Here is an 18,953-nt window from a genome sequence, read left to right on the forward strand (position 1 = left end):
ACGTTTGCAATGCTTAGTGGTTCAGTCATTGCATTCTGCCTTGATTACTTCTCCCACTCCCAAAACTGGGGCTCAAGCCCTAGAGAATTTCATAATTGGAAGGAGGAGGAGAACATTTAGAGCAAACAGAAATCTCACAGGATCCTAGCATTCCTACAACCAGCTCCCCCCACACACACCAAAAAAAGTCTCATTTCAATTTTAGATCACATAGTGGACTGTCCCAGTTAGCAATGATGCAAGCAGACAGCTTTACATGGTGCGATTCTCCTGAAGCTTAGACCAACCTTGGAGATTTAACATGAACAAAGTAGTGTCCTTCAGATAGCTTCAGTATCAGTCTCAGAAACTTGGCAAGGGTTTTTATTTGAACCAGAACTATTCCAGTTGTGTGGATACACTTGCAGGTAGTTTATTTAGAAGCATTTACAGTGGACAATGGCTGAACCTCTCATTCCCAATAGCGATCACCTGGCCATCAGGTAGCTCATAGCTCTTCTCCAAGGAGGAAGATGAAGCGGCCATGGCCATCTCCACCTCAAAGTCCAGGGTGACAGAGTACAGTTTTTCCTTGACATCTCGCACAATTTCCCTCTCAGCCGTGGTGGTGAAGCTGTACCCTCTCTTGGTAAGGATCTTCATGAGGAAGTCGATCAGATCACGGACGGCCAAGTCCAGGTGCAGGATAGTATGGGGCAAGGCATAGCCTTCATAGATGGGCACGGTGTGGGGGACACCATCCGCAGAGTCCATGACAATGCTGGCGGGATGGCCAGACATATGCAGGGACAGCACAGCCCAGGTGGCTGTATACAGAGCTGGGGCACTGGAGGTATCACATATGATCCGAGTCATCTTCTCCCTATTAGCTTTAGGGTTCAAGGGGGCTTCCATGAGTAGGACAGAGTGCTCTTTGGGGGCCACCAGGAGTTCATTGTAGAAGGTGTAGTGCCAGATCTTCTCCATGTCATCCCACTTGGTGACCATGCTATGCTCAGTGGGATACTTCAAGGTCAGGATGTCCCTCTTGCTCTGGGCTTCATCTCCCACATAGCTGCCCTTCTGGCCCATCCCCACCATGACCCTGGGGTGCCCCACAATGAAGGGGAAGACAGCCCAGGGAGCTTCATCCCCATCAAAGCCAGCTTTGCACATACCAGAGCCATTATCAATTACCAGAGCAGCAAGCTCTTCATCAGCTATAGTGAGTTAGCTGGGAGAATAACTGCAACAGCAAAAGCTCAGAGATGTACTGCTGCTGGCTGGATAGGAGGTTCCCTCTGCAGTATGGGGCATATTTAAGGGAGACATGGCCACGCCCCTAAATGGGGCAGGATGCAGTCGTTCATTGGTGTCTCTTGGTGAGCCTACTGGTTCGCTGACATTTGTCCAGGGAAGAAGCTACTCAGTGCCTGATGCACCTGGCTTGCGTTAGGGAGAGGTGCGGAGGGTTATGACCTGGAATCAGCAGCTATTGCTTCCATCTGTTCACTCACCCTCTGCAGGGTGCATCTCGGAAGGGCCCCACATCAGCTGCCAGTGGTACAATGCTAAAAGTAAGTTAAAGAGCTGGTTCAGAGGTGGGTATTTCCCACTTCCAAATTGCAAATTTCAGGCCCTTACTTCTTAAGAGAAACTAGCCTTTCCCTTCCCTGTCAGCTCACTTCACTGCCACAGTTGTAAATTATTCTGAGATATCTCCAGAGTCCCCTCTGCTGTGACTATCTAAAGGTATGGGGGGAAAACTGATTAAGAAGTGCTTTTTGTTTCTAGAGGGTGGGTGTAATTATTTGCCTGCTTTTGTTCAGGGGATTGTGGGGATGGTTTCAAGGTTGGTCTTAACCTAGTATGGTAAAGAGTGGGGGGTCTCTGCCCTCAGGGAGGTTTTCCCTGTCTCATGTTAATCTCTTGTCTTTACATAGGGCTTTCATCTAAAAGAACTTTACAGATGACACCCTTTGCCAAGCCCTTCCTGGTGGCAGTGCTAGACTTTAGAGTCTGCCTGATAATTAATGAGGGATCTTCCAAATGAGTCAGATTTGGAAAGTTGATGGGCAGTATTTCCCAACCTGCAAGTGAAACAAACCAGAGTGCAGTATGTGAATAATACCTAGCTTTTAGATAGCGCTTTTTATCAGTAGGTCTCAAAGCACTTTATAAAGGAATTGGGTATCATTATCCCCGTTTTACAGATGGGGAAACTGAGGCACAGAGCAATGAAGTGACTTGTCCAAGATCACCCAACAGGGCAGGATTAGAACCCAGCTGTCCTGAGTTCTAGTCCTGTGCTGTGCCCGGTAGGCCACACTGCCATGATTGGGGTAGCAATGAAAATTAAAACTGATTAATCCAATCACCAGACCCTCTGTGCTTTATTTAAAGAGGTAAGTCCTCACCAAGTCTTTTGCCTACCAGTCCCCATTAGTTTCCCTGTATAGTTGATTGAATAGTTCATTGGCTGTCCTAATAAGCACCCATTAGTTGTCCCACAGAGCTTTAGCTTTTTTCTAAACAATTCACATCAATCCATCCCAAATGAAATGCTTTTAGATGGATTGTTTTGATTGCATTACTTGGAAGGTGGCGTTCTACAGTCTGAAAGGTGGCAGAGATCCAGTACCTCACTGTGCTGTTCGAGTGTGACTTCAGGGTTCGTGCATGAGGCTGAAGAAATGCAGATCATCCATTTATACGCAAGAATGGAAGGATTTGCTGTAACTGATTCTTTGTTAAAAGATGGACGGCAGCAATTTGAAAAGTACAGGGTGCGAAGCAGCCTTTCTGTGGAAAGTATCATCTTAAAATCAGCCTGGGACAGAATCTGTAAGCCTTACTCACGCTGAGTCATTCTTGCTCCCAGGTTGCTCAGCATGTGAAAAGGGATACAGAGCTGGGCTTTATTAAAAATGGAAATCTGTTTCTAAATAGGCATGATTTGCTATTATGCCCTCTATAACATGGCTAAAAAATAAGAGCCACAGACTGACTGGAAAAAGCAAAGGAGGACTTGTGGCACCTCAGAGACTAACAAATTTATCTGAGCATAAGCTTTCGTGAGCTACAGCTCACTTCATCGGATGCATTCCCTGGAGAGAGAGAGAGGTTTCAGGCACCAAAATATTTTTCAGATAAAACGTAAACACCCCCTAAAATCCACTTCTTCCCTTCCCCACACAATTTGTATAGCCTCTTGAATTGAACCCAGCTAATTTGCATGGGATCCCATTTTGCCCATCCTGTATCCCATTTGTAGAATCCTGTATCTTCCCCCACCCCCTTATTCTTTGAAATGCACAGTAGGCACACTGAGAAATCACAAGGAAATATGACCTGAAAATGGCTCTGGCTGCAGGGTAATACTTTTGTGGAATGTTGAGAGTGGTCTTTCGTGAGCTATACTAACCCTGAAGACTCATAGGCCCAGATCCTCAGAGATATATAAGTGCCTAACTCCCGTTGAAACCAATGGTATAGAAGAGGTAAGGTTTCAACCATAATTTTATGTCGGATGGGTGCTGTGTAACACTCGTTCTTAAGCTCTTCTGTACCATGTTTGCTTTTTGCCATATCAGGACCCCTGTCCCACTTAGCAGGGCGGATGCAGTCCCAGATGAGAGTCCCAGAGGTGGGTAACTACGTGCAACTCCAGAACATAATGGTGATTGCACAGAGCTCTTTGATTTGTAGGTTTGGTTCTCAATTAGCCATTAGGACTGCTTTCTCCTTTGCCTGAATACTTCTCTGAGCCTGTTACTGAGAAAGAGAGACTTGGAATAGATTAATAGATATTTAGGTCAGAAGGGACCATTATGATCATCTAGTCTGACCTCCTGCACAACGCAGGCCACAGAATTTCACCCACCACTTCTGCAAAAAACCTCACACCTATATCTGTGCTATTGAAGTCCTCAAATCGTAGTTTAAAGACTTCAAGGAGCAGAGAATCTTCCAGCAAGTGAATAGAGAGTAACTCTCCTGTTTTTAACTAGGACAAAGGTGAAGAAACAGTGTCTGAATCTGGCTTTGGTTCAGTTTGGGTTCCTGTTCAGATTTAATGCCACTAAGATCCAGTTTCTTAGGAGGATCTCTGCCATCTTGCCCATAGCATGCCCTCACTCTAGAATGCCAAAGGCCACTTTGGGTTTTGGACTGACCCAGAACCAAAGCTTTAGAGGCAGGTTTGTATCAGGGGGATTCAAATCAACGTGTTTTCTTCACCTCATTCCCACCCATGAATTTCCAGAATCCATTCTTAGCTTTGGGGGATCAGCTCTTTTTTTTCTTCTTCTTATTTTTCTCTTTCTTCCCTTCTCTGTTTTTCTTCTTCTCTCATAGGCCATAAGGCAGAAATACCCTTTCTATGCAGAGCTAAAATATTCCCAACCAGTCCTGCCACCAACTTTCTGGAAAGTGAAAAGAGCTGGACTCACTGCAAATCTCCATTTAGATGCTGCTCGTCTCCCAAGCCCTGGCTTCCATCTACTGGATGACTGTGTTAGAAGGCTAATAATGCTTCAGAAATTAGGGTCAGTTAAGAAACTACCTATAAATTAATGACCTTTGACCTGATCTTCTCCAGAAGTTTCTCTCTCAAACTGAGGGAGGCATCATTGGTATCTTGGATGCTTTTCCCTCTCAGAGCCCACAGTGGACGATCATATATACTTGGATGATTCCACATTGGAGAGCACATGTTAAGATGGCATTGGCCCCTTCCCCGATTGTCCATCATTGTCTCGCCATAAATGAATCTTGTTGCAGGATAATCTTGTGATCTTCTTCAGCGAATTTTTATATATATATATATATATATATATATATATAATCACAAAATAATCTCTCCATAATGCTGTCTCCTGGTAGGGTTTAATCCTTGACAGATAATCTAGTCCTGCTAAATCCTGTTACAACCAGTCCTCTCTCCATGGGAATGAGTCAGATTGGCAAACTCAGCAAAAACTCCCCAGCCGTGCAGGCATGCCAGGAAATCTGACGGGCTTTCAGCACGTGTTCCCAACTGAGCCAATGGGGAAAGCCATCTAAGTGCTACCATAGGCCAGGTCAAAGCCATTTCAACCATGCCTGCGACCGACACTGCACCTAACTAGCACTTGGCCTAATGGTCTGAGGAAATCCTGAGCTCCAGTGCAGGGACTGCTTAACCTCTCTGGGGTGGGGCGGAGAATTCCCCACTGTGTCAGTGCAGGGACTGAGCGGGAGACAATGTGCTTGCTCCCTCACTCCGAGGTCTGTGTCCAGGTAATAATTGCCCATATGGGCATTCCAGCAGCTGGGGATAACCAGGTGTGGAGCATCTTGGCCGTGGCCCCTTCTCCTTCCCCCCACCACTGTCAGGCAGTCTGCTCCAGGGGCTCTTGCAAGGTGGGTGATCAGGGGTAGCCTCTGGGTATAGGGGGCCATACAGTTACACCCTGGCCCAAGGAGCCTCTCTTTCTCGGGAAATGCCAGCAGGAAGAGGGGCAGGGAGGGACGACTCAGTATTTTTATTACATATCACAGCGATCGTCTTGTCTAAAGATTTTTCAGGTGCATCCAAGTACTGGCCACTTTGAGGTCTACAGCCAGTACTTGGCAGGCCAGCAATGCCACGGACTCGCAGAACATTTCCCCATGGAAGTGCCTTTGTTGTTTGCACTACGTTGTTCGGAGAGGCAAAAGCCTCATGCATTAAAATCCAAGCTGCTTGCAGTAGGACGTAGCTGGCGTAGCTGGCGTGGCTACGTTATTGCCCTGTGGCTGCTGTCTCCAGCATCTCTGCAGTAATATTTCTTATGTTAAGCTTTAATCCTTTTGGTGGCATGTAACAAACCTTTGCAGACGTGTGTATCAATAGCAACAGAAGGAAGTCCTCGGGCAAGAAGCCTTCCTTTACATTTGGCAAACAGCTCCTCTAAAATACTGTACAGTTGCCGTATATCACAGCACTGTGAGTCCTATAAGGAGGAACAGTCGTGCTAAAACAGATGCAGACCGTGCAGAGAGTGGTGCATGAATTACTCGTCTGAGCACAGTCTGAGGCTACTGTTCTTGGGTTGGGCTGTAATCAGCTCAGAACTGCTTGCAGACTGCATTGGTCAGTTTGTTTTCACTGGACTAAGATTATACGTTGGGTTCGTTAAAGGAATCCCCTTGGAGGAATTCACAGTGGTTTTACAGCTCCTGTTATGTTTGCAGAGCCAGAGGGCACCAGTGTATCAGGAACTTCATGCTGCGGCATGGGGAGCTCCAAGCTGACAAAGGTGCCAGAGAAGGAATCTTGTCGGAGATCGGCTGCTTACTGTGGCCTGAGGGTTATGCAAGACTGAAGGCCACCACCTTGGCCTAGGGTGACCAGGTGCCCTGATTTTATAAGGACAGTCCTGATATTTGGGGCTTTTTCTTATATAGGCTCCTATTACCCCTCCAGCCCATTCCGATTTTTCACACTTGCTGTCTGGTCACCCTAACCCTGGGGAGCTCTCGAGCTCACAACATGGGTCTTTACAGCTTGAGCTAACGAGGCAGGCTTGTGTTGATAGTGGCGGGGGCACAATTTAAAGGCTCTGGTGGTATTCAGCGGGGGTCAGGGCAGGGCATGTAAACCCTGGCAGAAATCTGGGGGGACACATGACACCATGTGTCACCTCTACTTCTATCCAGTATGGATGGGGCACAGAGAGGGTATGTAACATACGCTGACCAATGGGTTATCTAAGGTTGCACCACATACACAGTGCAGGATTTTGGCTATTGGCTGCTATGCTAAGGGTCTTTAAAAATACTTTTTATCTAAAAAAATTGTTTCTCACTTTCCATCCCCTTTATATTGATTTCTGCTCTGTTCTCCGCCCTCCTTTTTCTGCATCCTCTGTCCTTCTGCAGCATAGGCCAGGACTGGGAGCCAGGGACTTCTAAGTTCTAACTCTGTCTTTGCTGCTGACCTGCTGGGGGGCCTATTCCCTGCCCTGAGCCTCGGTTTCCCTGTCTATGAAATGGGTACATTGATATTTTCCCCACCTCACAGGATGCTCTTGTGAATGCAAAGCCCTATGTATACACGCTAAGTACTATTTCTTCTTGTCTTTGCCTCGCTCTCTGCCGCTTCTCTTCCTGCCTTCTTTTTGGATGGGGGTTGTAAGCATTAGTACGGAGGGAAATTAAGGTTCCTGCAGTATTTATTTCAAACAGTGCATGTCTTTGTGGACAGAAATGTTAATAAATAGTCCAGCAATCCTATAATACGAGCTCCAGGCTGGATCCAAGCCCTCATTTGGAGTTGACCCTAAACAATAAATCTTGCAGGAATGAGGATTGTAATGCAACAAGTTGAGGCAGTTTGGTTATGTCTAGCTGTAATAGAACCTCTGGGACAATAAACACATTCATGGTTATGTTGATACATTACGGCTTCTAGCCAGTGGTGTCCATCACAAGGGCGAGGGGGCTAGGTATCCCAGGACAGCTTAACACACCAGTGACTTCTCATGCAATTGCTCTCCAATTTCTTTGTGCAGTGACAACTGAATCTCATTCTGAATATCAAACTGTGGCATATTGTGGTGTGGAATCGGTCAGCAGTGTTTGCTTGGATCTAGGCTGGGAAGACAGCAAGTGAGTCCTAATGATAGGGAATGCTGTCAAAAACTGTCAATTTCTAGGCCTCGCTGAGGAATTGTGCCGTCACCAATCACTGGCCTTCAGGCAGAAAGCATGCTGCCTTGATTTTCTCATTTAGGCTGGCCTATGCATGTCCTCTGTCATCTCTGCTTGCTAGCAGGGTGGTGTTTTGTATGGCACACAAGGAGAATTTAAAAGCATCCTGCAACAACCTTGAGCATTTATTTTAGCACAGAGCAGTTAAGGCAAAAATTAACAAGGTTTTGGGATCCCCACTCAACACACGTTAGCTCTGATTTTTACAAAGTGCTAAACCCCAGCCGCTCCCATTGACCACACTTAATCCTGACTCAGTGCAGAAGCATGGACTAGACGACCTCTTGCGGTCCCGTCTATATTGTATAATTGGAGTGGCGGTTTCTCGGGACTTGTAAAAATCAGGCTGAAGTTTAGCCCCCAGAAATTAAGGCTCCTGAAATCATACTGAAAATGTCATTGCCTTCTTTTATATTTGGTTTGTAAAGAGGCGAATCATTCAAACGCTAACACCTATCCCAGGCACTGGGTGACGTGTCACACTTAATTTCTTTGAGGCTGTATGTTATTTTTTTTCATGGATACATAGTACTGTGAACTTGCTGCCCCTCTATGAATAAACAAGATTGATAATAAACATCTCTAACCTAGATAAAACTCCCCAGCCTTTTAGATATCCTGCTCTTCAAATGCCTGGGCTTAAAGATGAGCCTTGCAGAGAGGAAGCTTAATAAAATACAGAAGAGGTGATACTCCAAGGAACCCGACAATGTTATTAAAATCCACATTTCCTTGCAGTTCCATTTCATCCCCTGGTTAAACTCCAGCTCACATAGATTGATTACTAATAACAATGCTTTGCATTTCTATAGCACCTTCCACCCACAGAACTCAAATGGCTTCCCATACGTCTAATGAATTAGACCTTGCAGTAGCCTCCTGAGGCACGTGATTATGAATGGTACAGGTTTTATTCCAGGCTTGGCCACTGATTCACTGTGTGTGACCTTTAACTGCTTTGTGCCTCAGTTTGCTACATCTGGAGTATGGGGATAATCCAGACAGACTAGGTGGGACTGTTCTGAGATGCTGATTGCTGAGTGCATTGAGACTCTTGGATGGAAGATGCTTTAGCACAACACATTATTATTAGCAAGAGCATGAAAACAGGAGGTACAAAACCGAGCGTCAAGGGGAAAAATAGATTCTAATGACTTCACTCCTGGAGATGGGAATGGTTGGCCATGTCCTGCTACCAGCATGTAAGTATAAAATAGTGGTAAAGTTAAAATTTTAAAAAATGGCAAAAATCCTCAGTGTCCGTCTCTTCTCTCCTTCTTTACTGTTTCTCTTTTGCATTCATTCCAGTGCTACAATTTTAGTTTTTGGTGGTGCTTAGTCATTCTATAAATACAGGAAGGATGGTCCCGTTAGGACACTAGCTTGAGAACTGGGAAACTCAGGTTCAGTTCCTTCCTCTGCTTCCTGGCTGTCCATGGCCAAGTCACTTAAGCCTGGATCCACAAAGGGACTTAGGTATTGCGATGCTGAACATTGCAGTGCCTAGAAAAGCCCTGGAATGACATTGGGGCACACAAAGCCTGAATTAGGTGTCTAGGCTCGCTATACAATAAACGGGAAGAGATAGGCACCTTAGGATGTGATCCACAAAAGCCGGCTGGCAGGAAGCTGCCTAGGCTAGCCAATGGGAGATGCAGATGAGAGGGAGGTGTGCGAAGCCCCGCCTCTCTCATGGAGATGGGTATGTAAGTCTGGGCTGTAGGGAGGCAGCTGGCTTTGCTAGATGTCCATGAACAGGAACCTGAACAGGAACAGCAAAATCCAGGTTTTGGATTTGTGCTGGAAATGGCCCACCTGATGATCACTTTAGATAAGCTATTACCAGCAGGACAGTGGGGTGGGAGGAGGTATTTTTTCATATTCTCTGTGTATAAATAAAGTCTGCTGCAGTTTCCACGGCATGCATCCGATGAAGTGAGCTGTAGCTCACGAAAGCTCATGCTCAAATAAATTGGTTAGTCTCTAAGGTGCCACAAGTACTCCTTTTCTTTTTGCGAATACAGACTAACACGGCTGTTACTCTGAAACATGCATAAAGATTGCGAGGTGCTCAGGGAGTATGGTGATGGGGGCCAGGTAGATAGAATGAGCCAACAATATATATGGAAGTTGACTTGGACACTGTTAATGGGTGATAGTCACAACACCCATTTGTTGTTGTCTTCCAGATCAGGGATTTGTGCTGTTTAGTTTGTGAAGATTTAAAAACACAAAGAAATATTGTCTGGCCCTGGGATCTCCCAGATTCTGGTATAATAAATATAAAAAATATGCTTTAAGAATCTTGCTTGTTCTTAAAAAGTAGGGTCTTCATGTCACTGAAGAAATGATGAAAATAACAGGAAAAACTCCTCTATTGGCTGCCAAGTGAGATCACGTGTGAGGGGAATTGGAAAGTATTTTTAAAAAATTTAATTAGATTCGATATGGGAGTATTAACCAGTGAATCTGATGAGATTTTAAAATGAAGTTCAGTTACTTTATAAATCCCTCAATTGGAAGATGCCTTGACCAGCAGGGTCTGACTTTCTCCTGAATTCTAAAATTCGCATAAATCTACTTCTAATAGCAGAATAAGATTATGGGGAGATAAGTCTATTGAACTTTGGGAGTTCATGACAAATGAGAAAGATAGGGTCTCCTGGAAATGATCTTGCATTTATATAGCACCTTGCCTCCAGAAAGGTCTCAAAGTGCTTTACAATCTGTGGTATGTATGGGGATTGTTTTGTCCACTACTCAAGTATGGTCAGCTCAGCAGCCCGGGCTCCCTGGGCAGCTCTTACCACTGCCATGCTTCAGCTTCTGGCGGGGCCTCAGGGGGAAGAGGAGGAGCACGAGGAGGGACCCTGCGGGCGGGGGCCGGGGCTCCTCTATGTGTCCTGTTTTTGCATTTTGAAAAGGTAGTCACCCTGCTACAGGTGTCTGGCTCCGGTTGCACCTGAGAACAACTCACCCTTTTGGCCTTGGATCCAGCTTTCAAGTTAGGCTCAAGCAGACCTCGAGGCAGGAATAAACACAGAGCAGGGCAAGAGGATGGGCCCAACCACCTTTGGTGTGGGTGCTGCTGTAAGCGGCCACTCTCCCTTGCTGAAAAGACCCTTAAAAATATCACCAGAGGAAATTAATAAGAAATGAAAAGTTGTGCGACCCTTTAAAATTCCATACATACCATTTGAAGGGGGTGCTAACAGAAATGGGAATTTTTGCTTAAATTGATCATGTTTTTCAAAATGTAACCCAGACATGATGGTGTTTCCTTGATACGAGTAGTCAGGACCTTGGTTTTATATTTCAGTCCAAACCGAGATGGCCATAGACTTCAAGGCCAGAAGGGACCATCATGATCATCTAGTCTGACTTCCTGCATCTTGCAGGCCACAGAACCTCACCCACCCACTCCTGTAATAGACCTCTAATCTCTGCCTGAGTTACTGAAGCCTCAAACCATTATTTAATGACATCAGACCCTTCCTTAAATTCCAGAAATGACAACCGTAACAGAGGAATTCTTATTTAAAATCTTTGTGGAAAATAATAATAGGCTAGCTCCATTATTTTTATGAGACACTCCAGTAAACAACTGACACCACTTTCCTAACTCAACATATATAGGAATGGACAAAGAAAGATAACTCCAGAGCTTTAGATCAGTGGTTTTCAACTTTTTTTCATTTGAGGACCCCTAACAAATTTCAAATAGAGGTGCAGACCCCTTTGGAAATCTTAGACATAGCCTCCAGACCCCCAGGGGTTGCAGACCCCCAGTGGTCCACCATGGACCACAGGTTGAAAACCACTGTGCTATGGTAACAACAACCTGTTGTGGACCCCTTAGACCTAGTCTGCGGACCCGCAGGGGTCACAGTTCCCAGGTTGAAAACTACTGCTATATACAGTAGGAAATGACTCACTGGGTGTGTTTAGAAGCATAACCACCATATTCATATGTCCTAGCAATGGAATGTAGCCATCGATCTACATGTAACTTGCATGGAATCTTCCCAGAGCTTTAGAATTATTTTGATAGCGGCTGTCGTCATTATGTCTGTGTGGGTTGTTTTTTTTTTTTTCAATTCCATTATGCTCAGAGGCTCAAAAGGTGAAGAAAAAACTGCTGAGCAGCATGGCAATTTTAGAAGCCCTTTGGGCACTGCTCTGGGATGACAGGTGTCTTCTGAATGTAGGAAAGGCAAATCTGGCACTGCTACCACTTTATTCAAGTCCTTTTCCTTCTCCATCTTTTCTCTTTCTTCCACTCTGGAGCTTTGTAAGGCAGGAAGTGCTGCACCAGCCAGCAGCTACTGATGGCATGGAATCTCTTGCTCTTCTGCAAAGCCAGTTGGAATAATGTATTTGAAAAGAATGTGTTTCTGCTTTGATTTATATTAAAAACCTCCTTTGTCTAAGGTGAAGATATAAGGCCTTAGGGCCTGCTGTATCAGATCAGGACACTTGGCCCTCACTTGGCTGTGTACCATCTCTGGATTGAGACCATAATGCACCTGGCCAGTTGTGTAATCCTGCCTCTGATGGGTGGGGGAAGATTTCCTTCCTGACCCTTGGGTGATTGCCTGGTGCCCTGATGCATCAGACTTTATACCTTGGCATGTTCAGCTGAAAATGTAATTAGTCCTAAAATTTTCCATCTTTTTCTATTCCCTTGGCTACCTCTCCTGTTAATGACTCTATGATAAGTAAATTTCCACTGCTTCAAACAGCAGATTTAGTCTTGCATGTAAAGTCAGTGGACTTGCAGCTGCTTACACAAAATCTGAATTTGGCCCATACAGGTAAAAATATGCTTTCTAAAGAGTCTATAAAACAGCTTGTCAGGACTGTTTTCTCATCACCATGTATGTTTTGTTCCCCTGCAGAATCTAGGCTATTTCTCCTATCTGGCATCCTAGACCACAGACGTGTCTAATTTTCAAAATAAATCCATTGGAGGAGCATAGAGCAAACGAAGCAACTGCATACAGTAAAGGTCAACTAAAGACCACTTTAAATATGTTCATAGGAAATGACAGTTTATGGCAGCCTGTTATCTAATTACCTTTGGCATGCTGATAAGGCTGAACAGCGATGATTTTAACCCTCAATCATGCAGACAAACATCAAAGCAGCTTTACTGTATCTCCACATCTCTTACTAATTCTAATTTTGGGGTAGCCGAACTGCTGTGAAAGACAAAGTCCACCATCATGCCAATGAGTAAGCCTGCATTTTTGCTGCTCTTTGCATTTATTCGTTTGGGAAGGTTGGGGGGGGGGGTCGTAAGGATACCCCTCTGGCAAAAAAGTGCGCAGTGTGCATAATAATCCATTGATACTGCTTACTGCCATGGCTTCTTTGCCTTGTTGAATTGCGGCCATACAGATAGGGGGCATTTCACTTACATGCTGGCATTTTTATAGATAGGGGCCAGGGATGTGGCTGGCTCAGAAGACTGAGGTACTTGATCCACAGAACGTGGGTAGCACGGGCATTGGCTGCCGCTATTACTTACTGTTTGCACTGTGGCAGTGGCTAAAGGATGGTCAGTGATTATGGGGCTAGCCTCGCGCTTGGGAGACATCAGGTCTAATCTCTTGCCTCTGCCACATGCTGCCTGGGCCAAGCCACATTGGTAGGTCTACACTGCAATCAGGAGATGGGCTTGCAGCTCGTGTAGACATACCTGAGTAACAATACCGGTGTAGCTGCAGCCGTAGGGGTAGCGGCATGGGCTAGGTCCCAGCTACAGGACCCAGGATACATACACAAGCTTTGCTACCCAGGCTGCTGCGGCTACACTGCTATTGTTACTCCAGGTAGTTTTGGTCTAGCTAGATCAAAGCTAGCGTGGGTATGCCATGACAAGCTGCAACCTGATTGCGGTGTGGAGCAACATGTGAGCTTATACAGCTGTTTCGGTCCAGATTCATAGAATATCAGGGTTGGAAGGGACCTCAGGAGGTCATCTAGTCCAACCCCCTGCTCAAAGTAGGACCAATCCCCAGCTAAATCATCCCAGCCAGGGCTTTGTCAAGCCTGACCTTAAAAACTTCTAAGGAAGGAGATTCCACCACCTCCCTAGGTAACGCATTCCAGTGCTTCACCATCCTCCTAGTGAAAAGGTTTTTCCTAATATCCAACCTAAACCTCCCCCACTGCAACTTGAGACCATTACTCCTTGTTCTGTCACCTGCTACTACTGAGAACAGTCTCGATCCATCCTCTTTGGAACCCCCTTTCAGGTAGTTGAAAGCAGCTATCAAATCCCCCCTCATTCTTCTCTTCCGCAGACTAAACAATCCCAGTTCCCTCAGCCTCCCCTCATAAGTCATGTGTTCCAGTCCCCTAATCATTTTTGTTGCCCTCTGCTGGATGCTATCCAATTTTTCCACATCCTTCTTGTAGTGTAGGGCCCAAAACTGGACACAGTACTCCAGATAAGACCTCACCAATGTTGAATAGAGGGGAACGATCAAGTCCCTCGATCTGCTGGCAATGCCCCTACTTATACATCCCAAAATGCCATTGGCCTTCTTGGCAACAAGGGCACACTGTTGACTCATATCCAGCTTCTCGTCCACTGTAACCCCTAGGTCCTTTTCTGCAGAACTGCTGCCTAGCCATTCGGTCCCTAGTCTGTAGCAGTGCATGGGATTATTCCATCCTAAGTGCAGGACTCTGCACTTGTCCTTGCTGAACCTCAGATTTCTTTTGGCCCAATCCTCTAATTTATCTAGGTCCCTCTGTATCCTATCCCTACCCTCCAGCATATCTACCTCTCCTCCCAGTTTAGTGTCATCTGCAAACTTGCTGAGGGTGCAATCCACACCATCCTCCAGATCATTTATGAAGATATTGAACAAAACCGGCCCCAGGACCGATCCTTGGGGCACTCCACTTGATACTGGCTGCCAGCTAGACATGGAGCCATTGATCACTACCTGTTGAGCCTGACAATCTAGCCAACTTTCTATCCACCTTATAGTCCATTCATCCAGCCCATACTTCTTTAACTTGCTGGCAAGAATACTGTGGGAGACAGTGTCAAAAGCTTTGCTAACGTCAAGGAACAACACGTCCACTGCTTTCCCCTCATCCACAGAGCCAGTTATCTCTTCATGGAAGGCAATTAGATTAGTCAGGCATGATTTGCCCTTGGTGAATCCATGCTGACTGTTCCTGATCACTTTCCTCTCCTCTAAGTGCTTCAGAATTGATTCCTTGAGGACCTGCTCCAAGATTTTTCCAGGGACTGAGGTGAGGCTGACTGGCCTGTAGTTCCCAGGATCCTCCTCCTTCCCTTTTTTAAAGATGGGCACTACATTAGCCTTTTTCCAGTCATCTGGGACTTCCCCCGATCGCCATGAGTTTTCAAAGATAATGGCCAATGGCTTGGCAATCACATCTGCCAACTCCTTTAGCACTCTCGGATGCAGAGCATCCGGCCCCATGGACTTGTGCTCGTCCAGCTTTTCTAAATAGTTCCGAACCACTTCTTTCTCCACAGAGGGCTGGTCACCTCCTCCCCATGCTGTGCTGCCCAGTGCAGTAGTCTGGGAGCTGACCTTGTTCGTGAAGGCAGAGGCAAAAAAAGCATTGAGTACATTAGCTTTTTCCACATCCTCTGTCACTAGATTCTTTGGCCTGAGCTCTGAGGGAGCTGGCCTTGTTCTCCCAAGGTCATCGGAATGTCAACACACACTCTCCTCAACCCGCTGCGTATGGGAAGGTATTGATTACGTTTGATGAATTGGTGCCCATGTCCTGCCGTAGGAATTAGTTAATGGGTACAAGATGCAAGAGCTCTCTGTCTCATAATGTATTGCTGTTTATTTCCTCTGCTAGATATTGCCTGCGGTGAGAGTGCTTTTCCTGCGTTGTCTTTGTTCAGAATGAAAGAGTGAGCAAGAACCGGGATGAATGGTCTTAACTAAGTTTTGCTTTAACCTTGAAAAGGTTAACAGCTCTGATCTCCCTCCTCCTTCTCCCTAGAAACGTGGTAGCAAATCACGAGAAACTTTTTCAATGTTTGATTTTTGGCAATGTGGCACAACAGTCTTATGGCTAAAGCCCAAGACTGGTTGTCTCCATGTCTGGGTTCTGCACCCAAGCTTCTTGAGGATCTCTGGACAAGTCACTTCATCTCTCTCTGGGCCTCAGTTTCTCCATCTGTATAATAGGGGTCAGTGATACCATCTTGTCTCACAGCCATAATGCCAGGCTTAACTTATTAACCTTTGTAAAGTGCCTGGGCATCCTCTGACAGAAGGTGCCATGGAAGTGCAAAGGATTACATTTTATTTAGAGCAAGAGAGGGTGCCATCCTCGGGCTTGTGCTTGCAAGGAATTGTGAGTAAAATAAGCCTCATTTCTGCCTTGATTGAACAGAAACACACACATTCGGTTAAATTCTGGGCCTCCTTCACTGCATCAGGGCAGCTTTATGCTGATGTAACACAGCAGGGTCACACAGGCATAAACCCACAGAAAAGCAGTAGGGGATCTAGCCCTTGCCTCATCCCATCCTATTCATGTTTATGTGCCAGTGTGCCTTATAAAACAAAAAGATGCAAAGGCCAATCAATATACCTGTGGCTCTGCCAGTTGCCAAGTGTAACGCTCTGTTCCAAAAGCGCTTTTCCCCTAGCCCTCACGAAGAGCGAGGAGTTGAAGGAGGCTATAGCGAGTAAGTTGGGGGCTTCTTACTGACCTTGGAAGTTTGCAAACCTGTGCCCTATCTCTGAAGGAAGGAGATTGTGACAATTTTTGCCTACTGGGGATCCAATCCTGCCTGGTGCCAACGACTCTCCATTTCTGCTGAATGTTGGCCTTGTGAGCACGCATCCTTAATAATGGGGGATGAGGAGAAACTGGGTCACTGCCTACTGAAGGGGAGAGACACTGAGGAACTTGGTGAGTTGGGCTTCCCAGATGTCCTAGCTCAACGCGCCACTCCATGTCTCCGAGTGGCGGTGCGTGAAGTTGAGTTCGCAGAAAGGGTCTTTTCATGGGCTTAATGGGTCAGTCAAGAGCTGAGGCAAGGCTAAAGAACTAGCAGCTATTGTGTCAACAGAACTTTGAGGGGGGATATGGCCAGAAAAATTAGGGATCGAGAGAGAGGCTTTCATTTGAGGCAAGTTAGAACTCCATGGGCCTAATTCTGGTCTTGCACCATTTTTTGTATCTCCTACTGCTGGCTTACACCAGTGAAAGTGAGAGGAGAATCAGACTCAAAAGAGAACAGGAGAATGACAGAGAGGGAACAATGCTCCCATCTGCCAGCAAAGCCAAATTTCTTTGCCATCTTCCCGCCAGTTTGGTGTGGGCAACTGGCAGGAGGGCCTAGAAAGGAAACTTTTTTTTTTTTTTTTGGAACGTGTTAGTAGTAAGTTAAAGAGAAGTGGTGGCATCAGGTGAATAGAGCCCTGGACTGGGAGTCAGGAAACTTGGATTTCTCTCCCCAGTTCTGCCACTGACATGCTGTCTGACCAGCTCTGTGCCTCAGTTTCCCCTCCCATCCTTTGTCTTGTCTATTTAGATTCTAAACTCTTTGGGGCAGGGACAGTCTCAGGAACTGGACCTATGGGACCCCCATCTCAAGTGGGGCCTTGTAGTGGGTTAGCAGTAGATCCTCCCCCTCTGGGTCAGTAGGAGACCACTCCGCCTCACTATGTCCCGGGGCATTGTTCCCACTTAGGGAATGAGCCGAGTCACACTCTGCCTGTATCTCTGGTCACCAGTCCGGGCAGACTCAGGGTCTCTAGCCCACAGTCAGGGCAGCGAAGAGTCTGTGGCTCGGACCAGTACTCCGGATAGAATGGTAATCAAAGAGTTAGTACGCCGAACACTTGGGCGGGGCGGTGCAGAGTCTGGGTCTCAGGCCTACACTCAGGGCTGAGGCCCTTAGTCAGGGTGGGGCAACAAGTCCTCTGAACTCAGGCCGGGGTAGAGCACCCCAAATGCAGCCTGGGGGAGCTCAGGCACGAGAAGAACCTCCTAGTGTCCTCACTCGGCGGACTGTCGGCATAGGCAGGCCTCTGGGTCTACGGAGGGGGAGTACTGACACCCCATGGTGGGAGGTTCCAGGGGGGACACGGGCCTGCCCAACTCCACCGTGTCCCAGCCCAGGGCCCTAACAGGGGCACAGGGGTCTGTCAGCTGGGATCTGCCTGCAACACGCCGACCTCGTCGCAGGCCAGCTCTTCACTAGACCGTTGTCTGGTTCCCCAGGGCTACTTCCTATCTCCCCCTGGGGTGTACCTGGGTCCGCAGGGGGTCCTCTGAGTTGTCCAGGTAGAAGGCCAGCAGCAGTCCCGGCGACTCCTCCATGGCTCGGTCACCAGATGGCTCTGGCAGCGTCGGCCAGTCCTCAGTGCCGCGGGAGGCCTGCAGCAGTTTCCCAGCTTGGGAGCAGGGAGGGGATATCTGGCTCCTTCAGCAGCTGCCCCACAACTGAACCCCCCAGACCCACCTTTTATACTTCCTGCCCTGCCCCCTGACTTCCGGTGGGAGGGGTGAGCATGGCCTGGCTGCACCCACCAGGGCTCTGCGAGCAGCTCCTCCCCATCTGGGTCAGTAGGAGGCCACTCCACCTCACTACAGGCCTCCAGGAACTACTGCAATACAAATAGTAAAATAAATAGCTTAATGGATCCTTTCAGTTCAATTATAGAAATGTGCTGATGAGAACATAAGAACGGCCATACTGGGTCAGACCGAAGGTCCATCTAGCCCAGTATCCTGTCTTCCGACAGTGGCCAATGCCAGGTGCCCCAGAGGGAATGAACAGAACGGGTAATCATCAAGTGATCCATCCCCTGTCGCCCTCTCCCGGTTTCTGGCAAACAGAGGCTAGGGACACCATCCACGAGTAATAACCTTCACAGTTATTTCTAGTGATCAGGAAGGTAACACAGCCTCTTTAAATCTGGTGGGCTTTAAGAGATGTGCCCTTCTCGGGCAGACTGGCTTTTTTGTTCTGATTTATGAACTGATGACCTAACATACATCAGAGTGTGACATCCTCGCTTTAATCCATGGACAGTCCCATTGACATCATGTGAGCCAGAATCTGGCCCTATAAAACCGTCTTACATCGTAAGTTTTTGGGGCAGAGCACGTACCATATGTATATTAATAAAGCATAGTGTGAAAAAAGTGATTATCAACAATACCGTGTGCAGTGAAGGAATAGGGTTCTTCTCTCCAGGAGGTTAAGAGTG

At 46.7% G+C, this 18,953-nt stretch overlaps 1 pseudogene across 1 annotated transcript; it reads right to left on the bottom strand.

The window, feature by feature from the left end:
• Window positions 1–426: 426 nt before the first annotated feature.
• LOC311527854 (actin, cytoplasmic 2 pseudogene) lies at window positions 427–1,155 on the bottom strand (annotated as a pseudogene). Its single transcript has one exon. The product of its transcript is annotated as an actin, cytoplasmic 2 pseudogene (transcript).
• Window positions 1,156–18,953: the final 17,798 nt, after the last annotated feature.

The sequence above is a fragment of the Lepidochelys olivacea genome (genome assembly GCF_965140295.1).
Source record: "Lepidochelys olivacea isolate rLepOli2 genome assembly, chromosome: 10".
Taxonomy (NCBI): Eukaryota; Metazoa; Chordata; order Testudines; family Cheloniidae; genus Lepidochelys; species Lepidochelys olivacea.